At 39.3% G+C, this 24,301-nt stretch overlaps 1 long non-coding RNA gene across 1 annotated transcript; it reads right to left on the reverse strand.

Moving 5' to 3' along the window:
• Window positions 1–5,781: 5,781 nt before the first annotated feature.
• Window positions 5,782–19,262, reverse strand: LOC120741549. Its single transcript, XR_005697637.1, has 6 exons — window positions 16,876–19,262; window positions 14,517–14,696; window positions 14,017–14,123; window positions 11,736–11,807; window positions 9,904–9,993; window positions 5,782–7,871 (listed from the first exon to the last, which is right to left on the reverse strand). It is a non-coding gene; the product is annotated as an uncharacterized LOC120741549 (long non-coding RNA).
• Between the last annotated feature and the right edge of the window lie 5,039 nt (window positions 19,263–24,301).

The following is a 24,301-nucleotide window of genomic DNA, read 5'->3' on the forward strand; positions in this document are numbered from 1 at the left end:
ACTCCTCCTGGATGTCTATGACAGCAATGATGAAGTGTTAAACAGGTTTCTGCTCCACACTTTGTCACTCTGCTGTCTATATGATCCTGAGAGTCTCCTAGGTAGTGGCAGAGAGCTTGCAGCACAGCACTGGACCATGAAAGTGCCAAGTTTGCCCTTAAAGCTGCTGGTATACCCTTGGGAAAACACTCTGACCTGAGTAATTTTAAGGTTTAAAATTCAACTCCAGCGAGGGCAGAGGTGGTGTTAATACAATGATGACAAACATTACTTTGACAGGAATAATGAGTAACAGCTCTGTAGCAGGAATATTGAATGTCAAGGCTTCAACCAGCATTAAGTGCTATTGTTGACTATGTTGAACCCAACTGTTCATTTGCCATGAAGGTCAATTGAAAACATTTAATGGAACTGTTAGGCTCTCCTCCTTCTCTGCCAAGAGCCTACTAACATTACCTTTAAGTGCGACTGCAGGTGTAATCTGTCAAATGGGTCCCTCACAGTGAGTCATTGGCTGAGCGCACCGATTCCGCCCAGACCTCTGAAAAAGCCTGTGATTAAATGGGAAGTATGACATAACTCTTGTTTAATGGTAGAAAAACAGCAGCGAGTGTTGGCATACAGCCTGACCCACGGATCATAAATTCTAGTTCCGCACAGATGCTGCTTGTAAAAGGTCAGTATGACTTTGAATCATTTTACTTATAAAAATTAAAAAGCAGAAGAGGCTAAAGCATTGTTTTCATTTGTTTGCATAGCCCCACGTGTAGCATTTGTCAATGCAAGCCTGAGGTTGTTATCAAAGCTTGGTAAAAAAATATGGAAAGAAAATCAATGCAGTTGATCTTTAGGGAAGCGTCACTCCTTATCAATGTGCAGCATTGCACGTGTCTGCAGACCAGCTCGCCGCATGCAAATCGGCTGAACGAAACAATCAACACAATGCATTAGGACACGGGCTTGTCATAAACTTCACCCAAGGGTGTGATAAAGAAAGCTTTTTTTTTTTTCCAAAGAAATATAGTTTCTGAAATATTACAGCCAGTGGATCATCATCAAAGTAATCATACTGGAGGAGACCACACACACGGGCTGCGTCCGTCCTTTCACAATTTCCACCCTTTGTTGCTGTGATTAGAGAGCGCTGCAAGATAGGAAAAGATGATTTTGAGGGAGGAAGGTTGCACTGAAAACAGGGGGCGAAGCTGATGTTCCTTGCACCTCTCACTGCACCTTGACAAATATCACCAAGCGTCAGTTGTCTATACAATACGACAAAGTCAAAGTCACTGTTTGCCTGACGTCCGTGCCTTTAAGAAAAAGTCGAGCAAAGCATATGACACAAAATCGACATTGCCTAGGGTCCTACTCAGCACAACCAAAGCGGGACAACAACTCAGTGACTTATTGGGAATGATCGACTTTTCCCTTAGAGGATGCAATGAATAATTCTCTTTTACCAGGAGAGGAGGAAGAAAAAAAAAGTCCCCCAGGGTATTGAACCAAATCGTCTTTTCTCTCTTCATTAGGAAAAAAAAACGTCTACAAAGTCTTATCAGCATTCTGCATTCTCCACCATTGGAGCTCAGATAATTGATTATGCTTAGGAGGTTCACTATTGGATATGGTGTGCCTTAGTAGTGGAAAGAGATATAGCAGTAAATTAAGTTTACCTTCCCAGGGCACAGTGAGACAGATTCACTGACCTCAAAGGACACAGTAAAATTGAAATTACATTATAGGGAAAAAGTTTCATTCAGAAGCATTATCCCAATTGGCCACACTGCTTCCTCATATTTCCTCCTTTAAATGACAGATTCATGAAGTGAGTTTTCTTGTCATCTACATAAACTACGTTTTATTGACTCAACTAATACTGCTATACTAAAGCTACTGTTTTACTGTCCAAATAAAAGCATGTAACACTTGCAACTTTTCCCCTACTTTGACTTTGCAATTAAACAGTTTTTTGCCCTTCAATCCAAAGCACATTTACAACAAGAAGCAATTAAACCAGGCAGTAAACCAGGCAGTTGAGAAATGGCTCTCTGAGTCGCGGCCACGTCAGCTTGTGCAACCATATGAATTACCAGGTGCGTTTCATTCAGCTCCAACTGGTTTGCCAAATGCGATGCTGGATTTATCTTCTTTTGTTTGGGCTGAACTGTTTGTCTATCGCTTTGTTCCCTCTGATTCAAAACTCAAGTAAAAGAAGATAAAACTGTTGTTCTCGCTCAGGCAGTGCCCTTTAAAAGGAGCAGAGTTTTTCTTAAGGTTAGAGCTCACAAAATCATTAACTGACCTTCCCTTTGCCTCCTTCTGCCAGAGTACTTATAGTTGCTCTCTGAAGAGTGTCAAGCTCTGTGCGCTGTACGCGAGAGGTGTTGACAGGAAAAGCCTCCGGTTTTGTCTAGAGCACAATAAACACAACAATCTGCCATGCTCAAAGTAAAAAGCTTCAACTGAAAGGGTGTAATTTCACTTCTTTCATTCTTTAAGGCACAACAAAACTACATCTGGTGAAGCAGTGGAGTTAAAGTCATATTAGAATCAGAAGACGATTCAGCGGGTTTGTGGCTGTGGTAGTTGGAATGGCATCTCTGTTAATGTTACAGATAACAGTTTTTTTTAATCTTCATGATTTGGTTAATATTTTTTTCATGTGAAAACAAAAGAAAGTCACTCACAAAGTCAGATGCAAAAACATTTCATGCGGCAACTTGATATCAAGAAGAACTGCATGTATTGTTATTCAGTCTAGTCTAGGTGAGATTTATGCAACTGCCTGAGTCGTATTAGCGAGAGTCAGAGAGACTCATTTCATGGGTCTCTGTCGGGAAATGTTCTATCGCTCCATCTGGGTTGAGGGAAAGTTGTCGAACCAAGCAAAGGAGTTTATCCATTTCAGAATGGTATTTCTCAGAGTGATGGGAAGGTGAAGCACGATACGGACAGGGGAGATTGCTGCAGCACTAACGCGGCTGTTGCACCAGACTGTTTTGGTGAAGAGAGAGTTGCGCCAGAAGGCAAAGCTTTTGATTTACTAGTTGATCTACATTTCAGCCCTTGCTCGTGGCCATGAGCTCTGGGTAGTGTCCAAACGAAAGAGATCCATAGAGTGACTTGGCTGCGCCCTGCCTTAGAGATGGATGAGGAGCTTAAACAGTGGTTTCAGAGGACATTTGTCAGTGAAACTTCTGGTGCCAGTTGGACTCGTTAGTAAAGATATCATACTATGAATTGACAAAACTATGTTAATAATAAATGTAAAATCATTTTTCCCCTTGAATTGCTAGTGGCAGAATCTGTACTGTTCTCAAATACTCTAAGGATTCTTTGTAATTTATGCCATGCTTAATTTAGCATTACTGCTTACTGTTCACTCTCAGGCGAATCACATTCAAACTAGGAGCAAATTCTTTAGTCCAATGAAATCTTAATCGGGTTTGTTTTTACCTTTAGTTTCTTTTGCCTGGCAGACGTAAACACGGATATTGTATTCGGGTGCAGTGTGGTCTCAGTTTGGTCCTAGATACAACTCTAAAGAAGTTAATTTGAGGCAAAAACATGATTCAGGCTAAGGATCACACAATCTTTTAGCTCCATTGAGTGGGAGTGTTTTGTATTTTAGGATTCAGCAGAGCACACAAACTGTAGCATTTGTGGTGTAGTGATAGAAGCTATCCGGAGAATGAATTCGGTCTAACAAGAAATGTCTCTTTCAGCAATATATACACTGGTTTACACTACAGGAATTCCTGCCTTTACTTCTTTGCTGCCTCTCCAGACACATCTGAACAATAGGCCAACTTTTTCAACTAAGGGGAAAATGCTCCAAGTTTACAAACTCATCAGTTACTTTATATCAAAGCGAAGTGTGTTCACTGTATTTTTACCTGTACATCATTTTTTTAAATAAATTATGCAATGCAATTGAGCACAAAGAACCTACAGTGAGCAAGAGACGACACCTTGAGTTAAACAGCTACTATTTCCTGTATTATGCAAAAAAGGGCACAAAAAGACCACACCGTATTACAAATGATTAATGATTCCATTATACAAAAGAAATACAAGTTTTTCTTGGAGCATTGCAAAAACAGCTCCTCTGCTACATTTCTGAAAAAAAAAAAATTAAAGAAAAGGAAAGTGTTTGCTGAACGTGTGGTCAAACAAACCACTTAAAATCTTCTCTTAGTGTTAATGTCCCCCATAAAACAACCAGGGACACTTGCTCCACGTGAAAATGTATGTTCAGGCAAACAATATAAACTGCCCACTCTCTCTGATTACTGTAGAACATGGGCAACCATCTCAGAACACTATCTTACTGGCTGAGAAACTGTGGGTTCATTTAAGGCCTCCCGAGAAAGTTGAGACTTTTCCAAGTTGGTATATAACAAAAACCTCCAATAAAAACATCTGAACCGCAGCTTCTTTTCTTTACAGTCGGATACATCCTCTGTTCATGAATGTTTCTTTTATCACAGTCCACAGAGGGACCTTGGGAGATGAAGGGGCAATTAAGGAAATAAATAAGAGCCTGTACAGACACTTAGCTTGATCAAGACCAAGCATTAAATAATTACTGTAATTCACTTAGGTTTCTTTTAAGCTGTGTAACGATTTTCCCTGTTTCCCTCCTGCATAAAATTGATCTGATGAGGAGGACTAAACAAACGACCTCTAAATTAATTGGGATTCTCTTTGCGCGAAAGTAGTGCATCTATCTGTGAAGGAATTGTAGCAAAGCTTTTAAAGAAGAAGATAGAACATCGCAAATTAAAAAGAAAGAACATTCTGAAAAGGCTGCTGCCAGCTTTGCATCAGCCGGCATTGAGAAATGTAATGGAATCGAAGGTCAGTGATACATTGAAAGAAGCATAGCCACCAAGTGAATTGGAATATCACCTTGTCCTGCTCTTCAAAGAGAGTAACAAAGAGAATAAGAAGAAAGACGCCGGGGAAAAAAATGTTCATGCACACACATTTATCTCCCAGCTCTGTTTTACGGCATCAGTGTTGAGGTCAGTGAGCTGTAAAATAGACCACATGTGGGGAAGGGATGAAAGAAATAAAGAAAAGAAAGATACTACAACCAGCAAAACCTAAGGTGGACATCACAGGACATGATACAAAGTTAATCTCGACAGCTCTGGCCAAGCAAGTTTAGGGGCCAAATCCTCTCAGAATCAAATCACATTATCTTTCTAACGTGGCTGACGATCCCCATCCATCTTCCAGAGGCAGAGGCGAAGCCACGAAGTGCACAGCAATCACCGCGACGTACTATTCTATCCATCTCCTACTCCTGGTTGTGGATCAAAGAACCTGTGCTCCCTTTGAAGTGGAGGGGTTGTTCGCTCAGGGAGGAAGGTATGCTTCTTTCAATAGGGTAATGAATCACATTCTTCCTCTAATTATCTCTCTGCACGAAGGGAAATTGCAAAAACATCATTGGTCCTCTGGCTTTCTTTCTCCAGCAATGATGGCAAATGTGAGCACAGCGTTTCTGCAGGTGTTTGACTTCAGTCCATGGCGCTACAGCTCTGCCTGCTCTGTTAATGTGCAGCGGAGGAAGAAAACCCACAGACGGCATTAACCCCAAACCAAGAGTGATGTTCGTGACTAACGGAGAGACAACACTGACATGTAATCATCATCAAACCAGAAATGATACATTGCAGAACCTCTAATAATAAAATAATTAAAGGCAAATTTCCATGCAATGCCAAGTCTTTCATTTATAAGATAACTTCACATAATGATGGAACCGGAGTTTGTGGGGGCTGATGCTACACATACTAATAGAGCAATTAGAGAGAGATAATTTCCAGATGAGCACCACTAATACAGTAAATACACTGTTATTAAAGGTAATTACAGCTTTAAAGGAGCAGGACCGTTGATCATCCTCCCACAACATGAGATCGATCTTGCCTTAAGACAACATGTGTATATGTACGAGCAGCAAAATGATTAGAGGCAACCGCGCGACCAAAACAATTCCTCTGTTTTTTTTGTGTGTGTTTCATAAATGACTACAATAAATATTTGATTAGTTCCTTGAGACTTCCTGCATGTACTGCAGTATATTGCTCTATTTTTTTATTATTAATTTTTAATTTATTTGCCACTTAAAGAACATTAATTTGTCAAATTAATGTAGTAATATGAACAAAATGCATTGCATTATGTTGTTTCTAGCTGCACATTATGCTTGTAGCAACACCCCTATTCATTTTTTTAAAAAATTCATAACATCCAACATTAAACTCAACTTATTGTAACTGCACTCTGTAAAGTGTATGTACTCTACAGGTATGTTGCACTACTCTTTATCTGTACTATGTTAAAATGCATGTCTGATAACTACAATAGGATGCAACGTGAAAAGGATTGTGCATGTATTTTCACACTGTATACATAATTGCAGACTGCCTTTGAAGTTCACTTAACTGTTTTCATGTAAAAACTGTACACAGTAGCAGGCAGCTATCTTTAGCCAAACAGACCGAGTCATAATTTATCTGACCAAAGAAAAATGTTAGCAAATACCTGGTAAAAGGCTAAATTAGTTGCTAATGGATCAGGCTATTTTCTTACTGGTTGCTCGCTCAAAAAAGAGAGAGAAAATCTGACAATATTCACCAGGTGGTAAGATGCAAAGAACTCTGAATGAATGCTGATGTTGTTTCATGTTTGTATGTGTTTCTATTTCAACTGAATTAGTGAGACAAAGGTCAGTGTTTTGTTGTTTTGCAGCTGTTAGCTCCTGTTTTATATTGTGCATGTTTCTTTCTTTTGTTTCTTTCTTTCTGTGAATGTGAAATTAAGTTTGTGTTTCTCTGGTTTCTTGAAACTTGCAACTTGACTAAAATTCAATGTTGACTTTTTTTTTTATTAATTAAAAGAAATCCCATATTTGCAACCCAATGGAGACCGTGGAAGAGGACGGATTTATCTGTAATTGAGCAATTTAAATGAAGACTGTTCTCTTTGTTATCTTTTCAGGGACAAGGACCATATCACTGTGCTCTTGCACATGAAAGTATAAAACGCTTAAGAGAACATAACAGCAAAATGACCACCAGTAAAGAACAGATCAGAAAACGAAGGTAGGTTGCAAAGTGGCTTGCATATGTAACAGGAGTTGTAGATAGAGTATGTAAGCAACTTACAGTACAATTTCTATCTGAGATTTACCAACTGGATGCACTGAAGGGCATGAAGCTGAGCTTCCAGCTGATATTGCCAGGCATTGAGTTCAACTGTTATCATGTGATCTACCTCGACTGGAAGCTGAGCTTGACTTCGTGGCCTGCCTGAACTAACACTTCGGTCAATATTGCTGTCAAGTGAAACAAGATACAGGCACCATCAGTCACATGAATCCTAAGCTGACTAGAGCCCCTTTGGGGCCACAATTTCCTAGTTTCTTTCCTTTAAAACATCTTTTATCAGCATATCAGTGAAAGCACAACATTTTCTCAAAGTCAGTCAGCTCACCACCAATATAATATGTAGACTACATCCGCTTAATGTCCAAGGGCCTTTGGAGGCTTGGTAATCTTTATGCAAATCAAATTTTTGGTTGTGAAGATAAAGTTTGACCTCTACTTTGCAATAGCTTGGATGACTTACTTGATTCATAACCCAACTGCGCAGACCAGAAGTGAGAGAAACTGCTGCCAGCTGCCCCTTAACGGTCTGTCATTCCTGAAATATAGCTTCTCCTTTTCTCTTCTTCATACTTTGCTGCTCTTTCCATCTTTTCATCCGGGGTTCATTGTCAAAATTCAGATCTATGTTTCACAAGAGATGATCTGCTCAGCAGGTGTCCAGAGAGGCTGACTGGGTCCTGGACGGGGCTGATAAACAATAAGGAAAAAGTTATGGACAGAGACCTTCTCATTTATGACTGCAGTCTTCGACAGCACATATATAGCATTCCTATAGAGAAGGCAGCCTGACTTGGCACCTGTACACAGGCCACAGCTATACAGGCTTCCTCTGTGATGTGTTTGGACAATAATTCAGTATTTGTGGCCTTAGATATGGCCTTATGAGAGGATATAGCAGATAGATTTCATAAACTTTCCACTGTCTGCTGGGCAAATGTAACTGTAATTCATATGGGCAAAGAAGGTCAGTCTGTGCTGACACAAAACAGCCCTGTGCAAAAACAGAAAACCCAGCAAAGGAACAATAGCTTGTCACATTTTCGTGGTTTACGGCTTGATTCTCTCTCTGTCATATTGTCTGGATTTGTCTTTGAAATATGAAGCGGATAACACAGTCTTGTAAAATGTTTTTCAAGAGGTGACTTTGGCGTGGAAGCAACATGTCCTTAAAGCAACATTTCTCAAAGGAGATGGCAAAATAATTTATCAAATTAAAACAAAGCAGAAGCCTTCAGCAAATGCCTCTCGTTTACGGCCGTTTCCTCCAAGCCAAGAAAATCTAACATGGTATTAAAAAGTGTCACACATTTCTAGGGATAAGAAGGTTTTAAAGAAAGCCGACTGCCCCCCAGTTGTGCTTTCTAAAATAAAGAGATAGTGAGGCTGCACAGATGGACAGAGACTGTCATTTTGAATTACCCTTCAGAATGTTGAGTGACAGCACAGTTCGGAGTGCACCTGCATCAACTCCACTGGCGTTCGGTGGCAGATGGACAGAAAGGTGGTTAAGGAGACAGCTTCAATCTCATCCAGTGCAATGAAGTCAGACATTTCTGTGGGGATTGCTCTTTTTATTTGCAACCAATTCCAATCTTCTACTTTGATCATACAGTAACGAAACCATCACCTTCAATAACACGAAATTGGAAAATGGTAATAGTCGTTTAAAAAAAATGGGTCTACCAGTATGAGATTTTCAGGGCCGATATCAATTACTTGCAATATAGAACAATGACTAATATTTTAAGCTGCCATGTAAACTTTCATTTTAATATTAATATGGGGGAGAATCTGAAAAATTTGAAGTGTTCAATGAATGTTTCAGCAGCAGACTAATCTTTTAAAATTGTTATTGGCAAAGTGACTGCTTCACCCACTGTCTGGGAACCAGTTTTGTTCTTTCACACGGAGAAACTCAGCAACCTGGCAATGAGCTGGGACAAAGGTGGTGTCGGTAACAACATTTGTCAAATCAGCCTGTTGGTAATCTCTTCTCTTGTCAGCAGTCATTTCTCTTCTAAAACTGAAAAATACAGTTTGAAAACTTCTGAAAAAGCAATCTCAGCTTTGTGCTCCTTCTCCAGGTTTGTTTTTTGAGCCCTCATGGGGCAGTAATGAGTGCCATTATGGCTTGGTGCACCAGAATGAGGGCAAATGAAATATTGTTATCACGGAAACAGGTCATAACAACTGTGACGTTTCCTGAACATCTTGGGGGGAAAGGCATCTTTACCTTTGCTTTTGCCTTTTGCCTGTGCTGCAGCATGTCTCTGACTATATATCAACTGGGGACATATAACCAGTCAGATAACATAGAATCATTCAGAGAAAGGTGCCTAAATCACTGCTAGAGGAGTGCGTTTTAATTTAATATGACAGTTATATAATCATATCAGACAAGTACTCATTTTGGTAGCTGGGAACACAAATACTGGATCTGATAATCAGCAGGGGTGATAATTGGTGAATCCCTAATTTGCAAAGTATATGGCTACCCGGTAATACTGTCAAAATCATCATCAGACACAAAGCAACTGGATCTCCTTTGTTCTTTCAGTCATGCAGCAAGGATTCGCCCTTCATCAGATTTCACTGGCAGCAAAAATAATTTCTTTGTAATTTCGAATCATTTGCAGCTGAAACCAAAGACAAATTACATTGAAATACAAATTGCTTAACATCTGTGTTCTCCGGCCTTGCTTTGCCTGGAAATTCTTACTTTTGTCTGGGGGATAGAGCAGGTGATGAGGCGAAAAGAGACACAGCCTGCAGCTCCTCCTTCGGGAAATGGTTTCTCCAAGGTTGCTTCCTAGCAAATAGCGACAGAGGTTGGCAAGAATTGAGATGCTAATAAAGATTAAAAAAGGAGACAGAAATGTGACAGTGGACTGACTTTTTGCTGCACTTACTATTTAAGCTAATAACCTCTATACATCTTCCAGATGAGTAAATGTTTCTAACAATGTGAATTGTCTTATCTAATGCAGCTAGTGCTAACTATTTTCTTCAAATAAAACGAAGACAGATTTGTCGATGATCTATTTTTATTACAAAACTAAGTAAAAAAAGAATTATTTCAAGATTACTACTGACTGTTGTTATTACCTCATAATTGTCAGAGTAAAGACAGATAACAGATAAGTTAACTATGGCAAGGTCTTATTCAGTGACCTGCAAATTGATGTGCATGATCTATCACCATTAGCAAGCTCTTTACACACAGTTACATCATGTGTCTGCCAGTAACGTTGCCTGACAATAATGTTTCTTGGGTGAAGGTCTGTGTGTGTGTGTGTGTGTGTGTGTGTGCCCCCTGAGGGGAGGGGGGGGGGGGGGGGGGGGGGGACAAATCTACAAATTACAGTGAGAAGACGGGAAAACAAAACCATTTTTACTAGGATGCGTTTATTAAAATGCAGCACGGGTTATTTTGGTAGCCAGTAAGTGTTAAAAAAGTGACAATTTAATGTTAAATACATGCGTAACTGACAGGGACAAAAAACTGCAATGTCATAACAGACCACCAGGGCAGAGTAGGGTGATTATTTAAAAAACAAAACAAAATACTAATACTACTACTACTTCTAATAATATTAACAATAAGTCCTCACGGTAAAAAACCCATTTAAAGAATGTCCTCTTTTCCTACACCTTAGGGCACTTTCTTGAATCTATATAATGACTTTTAGCCCAGCTCCCTCCAATCATATCCTCTGTGTGATTCAGCTCTCTTTGTTGTGCATCCTTCATGCTCCATCGTCCTGCTTCAGCCAGATTTTTTTAAGCACTTGCAGCTGTCTAAGCTGTAAGATGTACTGGGAGATGTATTGTGTGTTATGGCTTGGGAACAAATGCATTTTAGGAATGCATCATCGCTACTGCATTTCTAGCTGGCTTGGATAACGTGATATCGATTCATTAAAATCCTGAATTGATTTTTTAATATAAATTTATTTTGCCCGAAATGCCAGAATCTCAGGTTAAACCTCACAAAATTTCAACAACCACCAAACAGCTAAAGCAGTAAATGAGAGCAGGTACACGGATTCTGCACAAAGACATAAACACACAGCGCGGACCTGCCGACGGATCAGAATCAGTGAGATGTCGCCTTTCTCACCTGATGGCACGGACACGGTCGGGGCTGAAACCCAACATCTCACTGATTCTGATGCTTTTTGCACTAGATTCAGAAGCTGCAGGTTTTATCTCTCTCCAAACAATATTGACTGAACCAGCAGCAAAAGAAGATCCAAACTACGCTTCACATAAACATCGTCATGAATTCCCTCTGACTTTTGCTGTTTTGCTTCCACCACGATAAAATCACACTTCATGCACAGCTCTCTCTCTCTCTCTCTCTCTCTCTCTCTCTCTCTCAGTACTTCAAGAACAGTTTCCCGTCTAAAAATCAGGAACTTGCTTACTCTCCCCCTGTCTCTCTGGCCTTCTCCAATAGTCCAAAGACATGCATGTCAGGTTAATTGGTGATTCCATATTGGCCTTGTGTGTGAAAGGCTCTCTGTGTTAGCCCTGCAGTAGACTTGTTACCTGCTCATGGTGTACCCTTCTCCTCTTTGTCTGACAATAGGGGTAGAGTCCAGTGCCCGATGCAAACCTAAACTGGATACCGTGAAGAATAGATGGAAGGATGAATGGAGAGAACCAAGATAAATTGGTCCACAGAGAGGTCCAGCTTCATTGTTCATGGGTCTCATCTATAAAATCAATATCTGACAAATGACTTAAAAAGAAAAAAGAACAACAGTAGTGTTCATTTTCCATTGTTCACAGATTACCCTGGACCCCAAATCACACTAATATGCATGTGCATAGCTGTTACACTAGATCTCATTTTATGTATGTCTTGAAGCTCCACAGAGAGGTTTTTTACAGCTATCTTCTTTGGGTTTGCATGTTTTCCCTATTTTTACAGTAGCATCTAATCTCACAGCACCAAACATTCCTTACATGACTAAACTGGCAGTCAGTAGCATGTTCTTCTTCTGTTTTTGTTGTTTAAAGGTAGCTGGCAAACAACTTACCACCGCTGCCACTTTCTGACAGTAGTAGCACATTACATTTTACCGAGCACTGGTGTAAACAAGGAAAAAGTATATTTTAAGACAAAAAAAATTAATAAATAAAGATTTTATAACTAGTAGTTATTTGCAAACTTCGACTTCAGCCATGTTGCTAACTGCTTATCTAATCATGGTTGAGGCTGCAGCTTATCCCAGCTGACACTGGGTGAGAGGCATGGCGCTGGACATCCTGCCTGACCATTAGAGGCTTAATACAGAGAGGGCACAGACTGTGATGTGTTGTGAAGCCTTTTTTCAAAAGCACCAGGTAAAGCTGCAACAAGTCTATTCACAACCATCTCAAATCGTCTGCTGGGAGTGTGGTGAGGTTTTTTTGTTTGTTTTGGTTTTTTTTTTTAAGAAGAATTGGATTGTTCCCAGTAAATACTGGGTAGAATTATTGAATCAAAGTCCAGAAACTTGCTACTGTCAACATTCGATTTGGCAGAAGTGAGTTACCTGCTGGTTGTGTAAGGTTATCATGGTTTTGGATGCATATGAGTTAAAACCTTTTCACATAGAAATTAACATGTGCTATGCTGAATGCTAGGTTGAGCAAATGGCCCCAAATTTGTGTTGCACTGGCTACTGCACTCTGCCTGCACTATATACCACTTTCAAGCATTCATGGCTTGGCTTTTATGTGTATGCACTACTTCCTATCATTCTGGATTTCCATTGGTCCTGCAAATGTATATCAAGCCAGCCATGGTTGGAGTTAAACTGCACTAAAGGCTTTGCTTGATATAGTGAAAAAACATTTTATATGTGGAAGGCCCTTTGGGGTTATCCAAGCCTATGATGAACTTTGCCTCTCTGTCTTTTTATGCTACCTAGTTTGTCCTGTGACCACACACTCCCACTCCACTCTTTGGCTTTGTGCGTTAATCCAATATTTAGTCAACCAAAAAATGCATGTTGATTCTTTTTAGTGTCCTCTATCACTGCTGTGAGCTCATCTTCCAGAAGTTTTGTTGTTCTCTTGTGGTCCATGGCTATTCCTGACTAAGCCTTCATTTGTGCTAGCATGATGTAAGGGGGGAAATCACATGGCATGCTCCATAAATTAAAGTCATAGATGAGATGCTTAAAACCTACTTAAGCAAGATTGTTGCTATTTTAATGCCTAGTAAGCACGCCACTGAGAAAGATATTCTAATTAAGCTAAAATATACATGTAAAGGCATTTCTATAAAAGAGGGACCTGATAGAGATTAGACTAGTCTGTGGGACATGAGATGTGTTTTGGCATTTGACTGCTGAGTAATAAGGCTAAATGCCAACAGGCTTTATTAAGGCAGAACCTAGGCTGAGATTTCAGCTTTGGGCATATATACCATTGTGGCAGATTGCAATGAATCACCCCCTCAAATCCCTATCTCACCCCCTCCAGTCTTGTTTTTCACAACAACATGACTGCCAAGGCATCAACCCACCCGAGCTGCTGCACCTTTCTTCTCTTCTGACATAAATTGGCTAAAAAACAAACTACTTCATGGATGTTTTTTCTGTGCCCTCACACACATGCACAAAAACAACCCTCCGCCCCAAATACAAAATCTAATCCTATTTGACTGTGCCATTTTTGGGGACCTGTGGCAGGGCGAGGAAAGCAGTAAGCTGCTCTTGTCTTAAGGGCAGCATGTGGAGAGCAAGACACATTAATCACAAGGGCACAAGGAAGGAGCGTGAGAGAAAAGATTGGAGTGTGAGGTGGGTGGTTGAAAGGTTGTATTGGCAGAAATTACCATCACTGCTGTTGTCTCGCACGCTGCAGGCACCTGCGACCAAGATGGAACTGAATTACTATTTGTCCACGCAACATCGGGTTGAGGGTAATCACATCACAGCGGTTCTGTTTAATGAAAACATGCAAATGATAAGCAAAAACTCCCACAAGATGCGTCCATGAAGATGCAAAACAGTTTTCCGCCAGTTCATTGTTTTGTGCATCAACAGTCATGACTTCAGCTGCTCGCAAATGCTAATGAAATTGGCTTTAAATTTGTAATGGCAAGTGAATCCTGAGAGACCAAAGCAATATTAGGGTAAACCGAGCATGTTAGAGTATTCCCTTTAGATTTAGCTGAGTTAACAGTGGAGGTTTGAGGAGCAAAAATGGGTTTTGCAAACCATGCAATAGCAACTGAGGTGTTTAAAAGGGTTTAAAATTACACTTAGATTAATGGACAAATGAACAGACATGCAGATAGGAAACAAAGAAACATGTGCCACTAAGGAAAGATACCTTCATCTCAAGGGGAGAAAGATTTCAAAAGTCAGAATTGGCAACATTTCCCTTGGGGACTTCTAGTTGACACAAACGCCAGCTAAGGAGCGATTTAATGAAAAGTGAATTCTCTGCAGGGGATTTACCAGGTAAATTTCAGGATCAATTTCTTTTCAGAATCAGGAATGATTTGCTGATCTGTTGATAACAAAGGGGGGATTACACATACAGCAACAACAATGCAAACATCTGCAAAATCATACCACAGTGCTGATCAAAGCTGTATTATTTAACGATTGTACAGGTAGCAAGTTAACTGAAAATATATGAGAATAACAGACTTTTCTTTCTCAGCTTTTTGATCCAATCATGATCAAGTGATCAGGATTGTGATAAAAATGATCTTTTTCCACTTTTTTCCTTTTATTATTTATCTTCTCTAAAGAAAAAACCCCACATATGAATCAAACTGTGGTTCTGAACAACTGTAACACTCCTATTAGTTTGCAAACCTGGATAAACTGAAGCACTGGAAAAATAGTCCCTTTCACTTCATTTATCCCTGCAGTATAGCAGGCCAGAATATCAATGATATCATTATGTTCGATGCTATTTTAAAGAAGATATAATAATTTGGAATACTGGCTGCACAGGTTACCATCTACATGAAATTTTACAGTTGAGAATGATGCACCTCCGTCTCCTGCTAATTTGTCCAGTTACATTTATAGATACACGTTTCTAACTATGGCAGAGTTCCCACAGCAACAGTCAACAAGGCCATCCTGTTAAACTGGAAGGCGCAGCACTGTCACAACATCCATATACGGGAAACATGTTTTCTACCATTGAACATTTTCTTGCTAAATTTGTTTTTAATAAATGCTGAAGAACAGTTTTAATTAGGGAGCTGCTTTTTGAAGGTCGCAAATAAATCGAGATACTTTCTAATTATATCTTTTTGTAATCATGTAATTTTGAATGGTTTGTTTTTCTTAACAAATTTGAATGAATTTCTTTGGGTGACATGGTCTCTCCGTCTCAAGTTGAAGCACGAAAAAAGTAAAAAGAATCTGAATCTTTTGAGATATGAAACCTTCAGGTGATAACCTGCAGGTTGCTTGTATTTAGATGGTTCTGTTTCTGTTATGTCCTCAGCTTTGTGCGAGATGTTTAGTTAGGAGGAACTTTTAAAGTTCTGAATACTAAAGCACTGCCTAAAATGAAGACATTAGTCCAAAACATGTTCTTTAAAAACTACCCAAAAACATTCAGCCATCTATTTTCTTAAACTTATTTTCTTAAACCCAACATGTGTACTTTGAGCCAACCACCACACCGCCATCCCATGGCAACCCAAGCCAAAACAGCTGAGGGTCTTCATCAGAAATGCTAAACTGTAGGAGTGTTTATAGTTGGGAAATTATGTTTAGCCAACTGTGTTAAGTGTAACTGGTGACACTCCAGGTATGCCCATTGTTAAACACCCTGCTTGGTCAGTGCATTTACCAATCATGCTCACATTGATAGCTTGCATACGCAAGTGGGACAAGGCACTGGTTCTGACATGTGGTTTTTCTTTTGTTTTTAAATAGACAAATACATTAAATGCAGTACTTTACATTTGTTTTTGTTTGCTGCAGACCACCACTTACATCACCATGCCTCTAAGCTGTTGGTGTTTGATCTGCACTGGTCTTTATCTTTTCTTTTTTTTCCCTTTCCAGTGATAAAAAGAATCTGGCAAATTGCTGTCTAAACCTATATGTTGCAATAGACCCCATGCTGATATTCAGCTAGAATACAGAAATATCCTGAGACGTTAGTCTGTTAATGTAGAATTATCTAGCTGCCAAATCAGTATTTCCAAACTGTTTTATCAGTCTAAATATATTTCAGCTTTGAGTTAAAGATTTAGGAGTACGACTGTAAAGCCAATGCTTCAGTTATCTCTGTTTGCTAATGCTTACAGTCTAAACGACAGCCGTGGCACACAAACTCTGACACTTTGGTGGTATGGATGCTTTAAGTCCTGCTGATTTCCCCTCTTGACATTTAAAATCATGCAGCCATTCGTTTTAGCCTGAGGTGCTTCGCGGATCAGATGAAAGCTGTTTACAGATTTTCAAAGGTTGTTCAGAACCAAAAGAGATTGCTGAAGATGCCATTTTCCATGTGCTTTGTTCTTCTTCAAAACTCTGCTTGCAGATTTGCCAACATTTGATATCTGGCTTGAGAAAAAAATCTGAGCTATTAAGATCAGCAAATCCCACCGTATGAAAGAAACTAAATATTTTCTGCACTTGCACACAGATCACAGTGACCTGTTGTGTGTCCAGTACAAACATTTCACTAATGGGCTCTCAACTACTCTCACCATGGTGACCACATCGCTCCTGCTGAGTCTAATGCTGGTAGTTGAGTAGTCTGGCTTGATGGACTTCCTTTTTCAGCTCCTTACATGTCAAACCAGGAGAATTATGTGCTTTTTGACTTCTTTCCACCAACAGGAGCAACATTTTTCAAGAGAAACCCTTCACAGATAAAGCAAATAAATGTTAACATTTAAACACTGGAATAATCTTGTACTTTAATGTCATTGTGCTTGTAACGGAGTGATAAATTCCGAGCATAAACATCGGAGAGACAGCAAACGGTTGCAGTCAGAGCAAATGCAGAATGGAATAAAAGCATGCCTTGATGCAAGATGAGGGAAACATGTGAGATGGTCAAAAGGCTCTTGGGCCATGAAACATTTAATTTCCAACATTTCGTGTTTTTTCCCACATCAAACCACTCTCACCAAAAACCATCTATTCCCTTTTCAGTAGGAGCCTCACTCAATACCCCCTGCCTTGCAGTAGCCATGCAAAACTGGGACCATCTGTAGCTTCAGTAATGATGATGGCAGAGAATCCTAGAAAGGCTTTGAAAGCCTTCTCTTTGACTTTGGTGGGCCAAGATTAGCAATCAGGATCCGACTGCTGCTCTTGGAGCATTGCAGTAGCTTTGAAACCTCAAAGGAGCAAAAGAGGGAGTGTCGCTTGTAATCCTCTTGCATCTGGTTTTCTACATTTCTATCTCTGTTACCACATGATAACTTTATAGAAGTCAGAGCAGTCGCTACTCTCTCTATACATGGTAATAAATTATTGTTTTTTACTATACATGCAACGTATTTAAGTCAAGGCTACAGTCAACAAAGCCCAATTTTATTTTAAAAACATAAATAATGTATTAATGGAAATGTTCTACTGACCCTCGGCTCCAACAATTCAGTTGAAGGACACTTGAAATGAATCAAGCAAAGAATCTCAAGTCTTCATTTCTTCCCAGGACGGGTCCTGAAAGCGCAAGGTGATTTGGCAGATTGATGTTCACAGTTTTCTTGGCTTGTGGTAACTTCTAACTCATTTTAATGATCTATTACTGTGTCTCTCAGGTATGGATGAACATGAGGATGTACTTCTTTCTCCATAGACTAGTGTGCAGGTAAGTGCCCACAGGTTTCACAGTTTCAGTCCAGGTGGGTTTCATTGGTGTGCAAGACTGGGTTTGGCAGGTTTCTCCAAAGGTAAAGCAAGTAGGCACACCAAGAAAGAATCTGTGATAACTGAGGTAAGTATTGAGCATATTTCAACAACAAGAAAACAAGCTTTCATTGCTACGAGGCCTGAGTCTCATTACCGCTCAGTATTGCTCAACAATCCAGCGAGGAATTGAGAGGATGACCGAGGTTATATACTGCAGGTGAATATACCGGTAAGTAGAATCAGGTTTAACCCAGACAGACACGATAGACAGAGAAAGCAAATGGGGGAGAGAGAAGGTGGGTCAGGACCTGAGAGGACGGGGGAACTATGACAGGTTTATCGTTTCTCTTTGATCAGGGCTCTGACATGCTTTGTGTGTAGGTGCGAGTGCCTGATATGAGCTGTACAAGTGTACAAGTGATTTGACAGCTGTTTCTGAAAATCTGAGATGCTTTTATGAAAAGTTTCTTTTTTTTTCACCTAATTATGAGAACAAATAAATTTGTGATGCTTTTACATTTCAAAAGCAAAGCGTCTGAATAATTCACTAGGGATCGGGATTTTGGACACAACAAATCTTTCATGTTTTGAAAAATGTGTAAAATATTGATGTTCTCCTTGAATCTATGCACAGTCAGAATCCAACAGGAGACATAAATCATGCGCAGAGTTTTCTTCTATTTACAATGCAAAGCAATTTAACGAGAAGTCTTTTTTTTTTTTTGCCACGCATTCATTTACTTTGAAAATGTGTCAGGATGAGCTATTGTGCAATCAAACATCTTTTCTCTGAGATTTACCCCGCTTCCTACCACTTAGTTAAAATGTGCATTTACATTGGATCACATATCTATTAATTTTTTATTTTTTTTTAAGAAGCAGCAAATATTTGCTATGTTTTCAGATATAAAGAACTGAATCAATGTTTTCTCAGTGTATTATAAGATCTACATCTTGCCAAAATTAAACTGGAAACTTTTCTTATGTCTATTTTTTTAAACATTTTTTAAGACATGTATTTATTTGAACTAATCGGCTAATGTTTTATTACAGTTCTTTTGCCATTTACCAAATTTATAAATACAAAAAATCAGTAGTAGAAGAGTTTGAGGCCTAGCTGTTTTACTTTCATCTGCTACTCCTTCACTAGGATTTGCTACTTTGGATAGATCCACATATTTGATCTGGCACTTTCAGCCTTCCTGATGCAATCCTTCCAGGGACCACAACACTCATAAGTCATGACAGTTTGGATTATGATTGTTATAATTTAATATCTTTCTCTGACACAGATTTAGTTTCCATTTATAGCAGGATAGTAAACATGGCCACATGGATATGTGTACATATGTGCATCCACTATGTCCACATATCCATTCTCTCACGCTTATCCATTTCAGGGTCGCAGGGGGACTGGTGCCTATCCCAGCTACCTGGACAGATTACCAGTCAGACAGACAACCATCCATACCACACTTACACCTATGGGCAATTTACTATCACCAATTAACCTTACCCCACTGTGGGAGGAAGCCAGAGTAGCTGAAGAGAACCCACGCACCACACAGGCTCTAACAAGATGGTGGATTCGAAGCAGGACCTTCTTGCTGTGAGACAATAATACTAAGCACCGCTCCACCAGCATGCACTGTGTGAGTGGAGAAATTGTTTAGTTACTTTCTTCAAATATTTTAATTGAAATCAGTAGCTTCTCCAGTGACTCTTTCATCCTCTGGATAAAATCAAATTCCAATACCGTGGACTTTAGCAGGTGGTGATAGGTCTCGTTTGCTCTGCAGCATCTGTAAACTCAGTCATGTCACGCATCAATCCATTCTACACCTGCTGCAGGTTGTGGTTAGTGTTTAGTTCCCCGTTGATCTCCAGACTAAAAGGAGGACTGGTGTCACCAACTGCATGCCAGACGGTGAGGTAGCAGTTTGTTCAACAGCAGAATGACATCCTCTCTGATATCAAGGACTAACACAACAGCAGCCTGGCCAGCGAGCCACCTGAGGGGAAAACCAAAAGATGCAAAGAGCCAAAGCTCACTGGCTAGCACTCACTGGCTTTGTTCTCTTGGATGAATAAATAGCAAAAATTAAAAATGAAATGCTGCAGTGGGGTTCCAAATATATTTGAAGGCCAAGTAATATAAGTCAGCAGTATGTCCAAGTAAAGTGTTGAAAAAAACTGCTTTTACCTTCAATTAGTCACCCGACATTCATCCACTTAAGGTTCATGAATTACAGTGGTCTGAATCATTCAGATACTCCCTGATCTCTATTTCCTCTCATCAACTCGGGAATTAGTAGCAAGGACTGTGCCTACGCAGTTCTGCTGCTCTGTCTATAACAGAAGGTTATGCGTAACAGCACAGTGTCCTGTGTGAGTATTGTGCGGGCTACGTGTGATATGCTTTCATTCCAAATTAAAAGTTAGCGTGCCAGGAGGTGGCGGGATCTGGAAAGGAAAGAAATGAAGACACAAAGGTTTGTTTAGAGCATTTAAAGTGGAAAGCCATGGCTGTACAATATATGTTATATTATTATTAAAAACACCAGTGGTGAGTGTTCTATAAGGGGAGAAAATTACATCAAAAGCAACTACATATGACTCTTTTCAAGACCCAGAAAAAGGCTTTACGGGTTCTTCTTAAGACAATGCTGCTCCTAATCCTCTCTTTTACTGTCCATCTATTTCCTTAGTATCCTTCACACAGTTCATATTCTAAAGAATAAGAGTAAATACACAGCAGAGTGTCTGTCTGATCAGTTCTGACCTACAAATATCTACATTTCAAACTAATTAGATCTGTCTTCTTAAAAAAAAATCCATGATTTTTATTGCTGCATTTACCGCAGAGTTAAAGCCCACAGTGGATGTTTTTATGAGAGTGCACGAAAGATGAGATTTAGGTTGCATTTGTCATTTGAGCTCATTAAGAAGGGAGCATTTCCTGTGTTTTTCATGGTGTTTTCTCAGAGCGGGGACTTATGGTTGGAGGAACTAATAGAAAAAAATATTTAATACACTTCTGTGAGAAATAACAAAAGGACCGAGACTTAAAATGGTAAATAATTTATAACCATTTCCTTAGGAGTGATGTATTATGTCAGAACAATTCACTGACAAAACTGTCACCAGTGTGAAATGTAAAAAGAAAATTTTGCTCTGCTTCCATTTTTTCTCCAAAGCCCAATCTCCCACAAACTGTCATGTCATCAAGGCCACGAGATCTTCCCTTTTCAAACGCATCTGAAGCAGCAAGTCACAAGATGTCTAAGAAATCCCTTCAAGGAGTGATCTTTTAACTGTGTTGTTGCGACTCACTAAAATCCTTGTCAGCTGCGAGATGCGTGTCAAACATACAAAGTAACAAACCAAGGGTTGTTGGTTATGATGGCTAATTATGCATAGCGTAGAAAACGGGTTACCGCTAACTGTGGATCATACAGCCCGTGAAAAAGAAAAAGGAACGATTATGTATTCTCCGTCAGTCACAGTTAAATTCCCTTCATGCATTCAAACAGGTTTTTCTCAGCATTGTGCAGCAATCTTTTGCACAGATTATCTGTAACATCATTTCCCTCCATGGATGGCTCTATAATCTTTAGATGCACAACTTAGCAAGTCAGAAAAGAAAGTCAGAAAAAATAGAGCCAAGGCAGACAAAGAGCAAGGACAAAGATTGCATGCAGAGGAATATCATTAATCTGACAGTATATGTGGAACAGGTGCTGTGCCTCGCAGAATGAATATAAACCAGGGGTTTTGCTTAATGACCATTCTAATCACTGGATTTCTAATCCAATCTGTCATACCCATCATCCCACAGGATATTGTGATTGAATGTGATTGATTTCAACATCCTGGAATGAGTCTAGGATTACATTAAGAGACAGAAGCAATTGACAGTCTGAAGCCCCGGAAGAAGTCTGGCAGGTTTTAAAATGCTTGGAACAAACCTACCTGCCAAGTACCCTGATAAAGTGCATAGTCAGATTATTGGTGCATTTATCAACGGTTGGCACATCAACTACTGATAGAATCTAGTTTTTCTTTCTGTTTACTGCACTTGTATTTATGATTTTTTTTAATCTGCACCATAGGTACTGTAGGCAGCATATCTACAGAGTAGGATGTACCAAAGTAACGTGTTCCTGTAATCACATTACACTTGTCAGTAACGCAGTAATGTAACGCTAAATTTAGCCATTACATTACAGCTTAGTTCTTCAGTTATCTGCATGTCAGATGGGTAAAAGGCGGAGGAGGGTCACACACTTCAGCAGCATTTGTAGAGTAATTTTTATTGCACAAAAAGACAAGAGTGTGATGTTAAATTGCAAACTGTGTCCAGAACAGAAACAATGGCATTATAATCCTAATAGAACTTCGGCTCTTTGAAAGTATCTGCACAGAAAGCAATGCTAACACTGGCTGCTTTGCTGTAGACTCTGAACTTCAAAAGGTAACAAAGACAGTGATGAGCAGTCAGGTGTGAATCCTCCATGTCTACCTATTCATGTTGCTGCAGTAGAATCACTATTTTGTGTTGTCGGGTTTGTGTTCATATGTAAAAACTAAAAGAAAGATCACATGCGTGTCTCAATAGGTCACACATACTTTTGTGTATGAGGAACTGCTGCCTACGGTTTAAGTGCACATCAGGTCATTTTACAGAAAAACACTAAATAAATAATTTGTGTAGTGTTCCTACACAGACTAAGGACGGTAATGGGTAGAATGTTACTTTTTTTGACTAAAGACCCCAATACTGTTGGATACTAATTGATAGGGCTGTGCGATATGACCAAAATCTCATATCCCGATATAAGAATTCTATCGTCCCGATAACGAAAAAAATCATAAAAACCGTAGTGTGGTTATATTACATATAAGAGAAAGAGAGAACTTTAAGAAATTAATATAGCCACTACAGTGACCATCAAAACGATGAAAAAATATTGCCGTAAACAGTTTATTTTGCGACACCACGAAACAAACAATAGCATAAAATGAAACGATAGACGTTTTTATATCGTCATCCGATATATATCGTTATATCGAACAGCCCTACTAATTGATACTAAATATTACTATAGAATTAGATGCTCATTTACAACCTTTTTAGACCAGCACAGCCACAACTTCACATAGGAAATACACAGCCTCTCTCCTCACTAGCAGCTGAACATGTGAACATTAGAATCGCATACTTGAAGAAGTATCTTAAAGATTGTCATCCTACTCTTTCTGAAGAATTCAAGAGGTCAGTAAAGCTTCTGTTTCACCAATATCTAAGTATCCAACAGTTATAACGCATCTGTTAACCTTAGCCATTGAACTGTTAGCAACTAACCACATTAGCTGTGTGTGGCGTTATTACTGAGCAGCTATGTCTTCTGCTTTGACTATGTAGTGCTTTGGTCAACAACTGTTGTTTTTAAAAGTGCTATATAAATGAATAAACTTGAAACTGGAATCTATGTCTAACAATAAAACAATAATGCTAATGTTGGAGCTGGGCAGTAGTGTTATCAGTCCTGCTGAACTGTAGTATTAAAAGTAGTGTTATTTTAACATGATAACACAATTACTATGTTTCACAATTACAGATTTCTGTTGACTGAGGCAAAGAAAAGTCTACCAGCAAATAGACAGAAGCAGTGGAATCCGACCTTATTAACTCTATTTGACCAGCAACAAACATATAGTGACAAATCATTAGGAACACAGGAGATAGACAGAACTCTAGTGATAACATGAAAAACCTTATTGTATTAATTAAACTGATAATTTAAAAAGTTTCTATTTTCGTCTCACTTTATTTGAACTTTTGAAAGGTATATATTTTTCTATGTTATGTGAGAAAAAGAAAGCTTTAAATGGAAATGTCTCTGGGGATTAAGCTGTTGGCTCACTTAATTAGCACATCTAGTCAGCACTCAGGTGTGTGCAAAATTCCCTTTGGAGTGATACATTATGGCAATCACACAAAAAGAATGCCAACCAAGCCAAGGCATACACAATCACCTCTCCACCACTTAACATAAATACTCCACTTTAAGCAGACCCAGACTCCAACATTGTGAGTCTGTATGTAATAGTGGGGAACCTTTGATGCACTACAGCTATTGCTGTTCAGTGCAGGATGACAAGGTTTACATTCAGTCCAGAGTGAAAAATATAAGAGCATCAAAGTTACCTCTCTCGTCGTGATTCAGCGAATTTGTTCTTCCGAGCTGATGCAAACAAAGAGTGCTG

The sequence above is a fragment of the Simochromis diagramma genome, unplaced genomic scaffold (genome assembly GCF_900408965.1).
Source record: "Simochromis diagramma unplaced genomic scaffold, fSimDia1.1 OVJJ01000602.1, whole genome shotgun sequence".
NCBI classification, from domain to species: Eukaryota; Metazoa; Chordata; class Actinopteri; order Cichliformes; family Cichlidae; genus Simochromis; species Simochromis diagramma.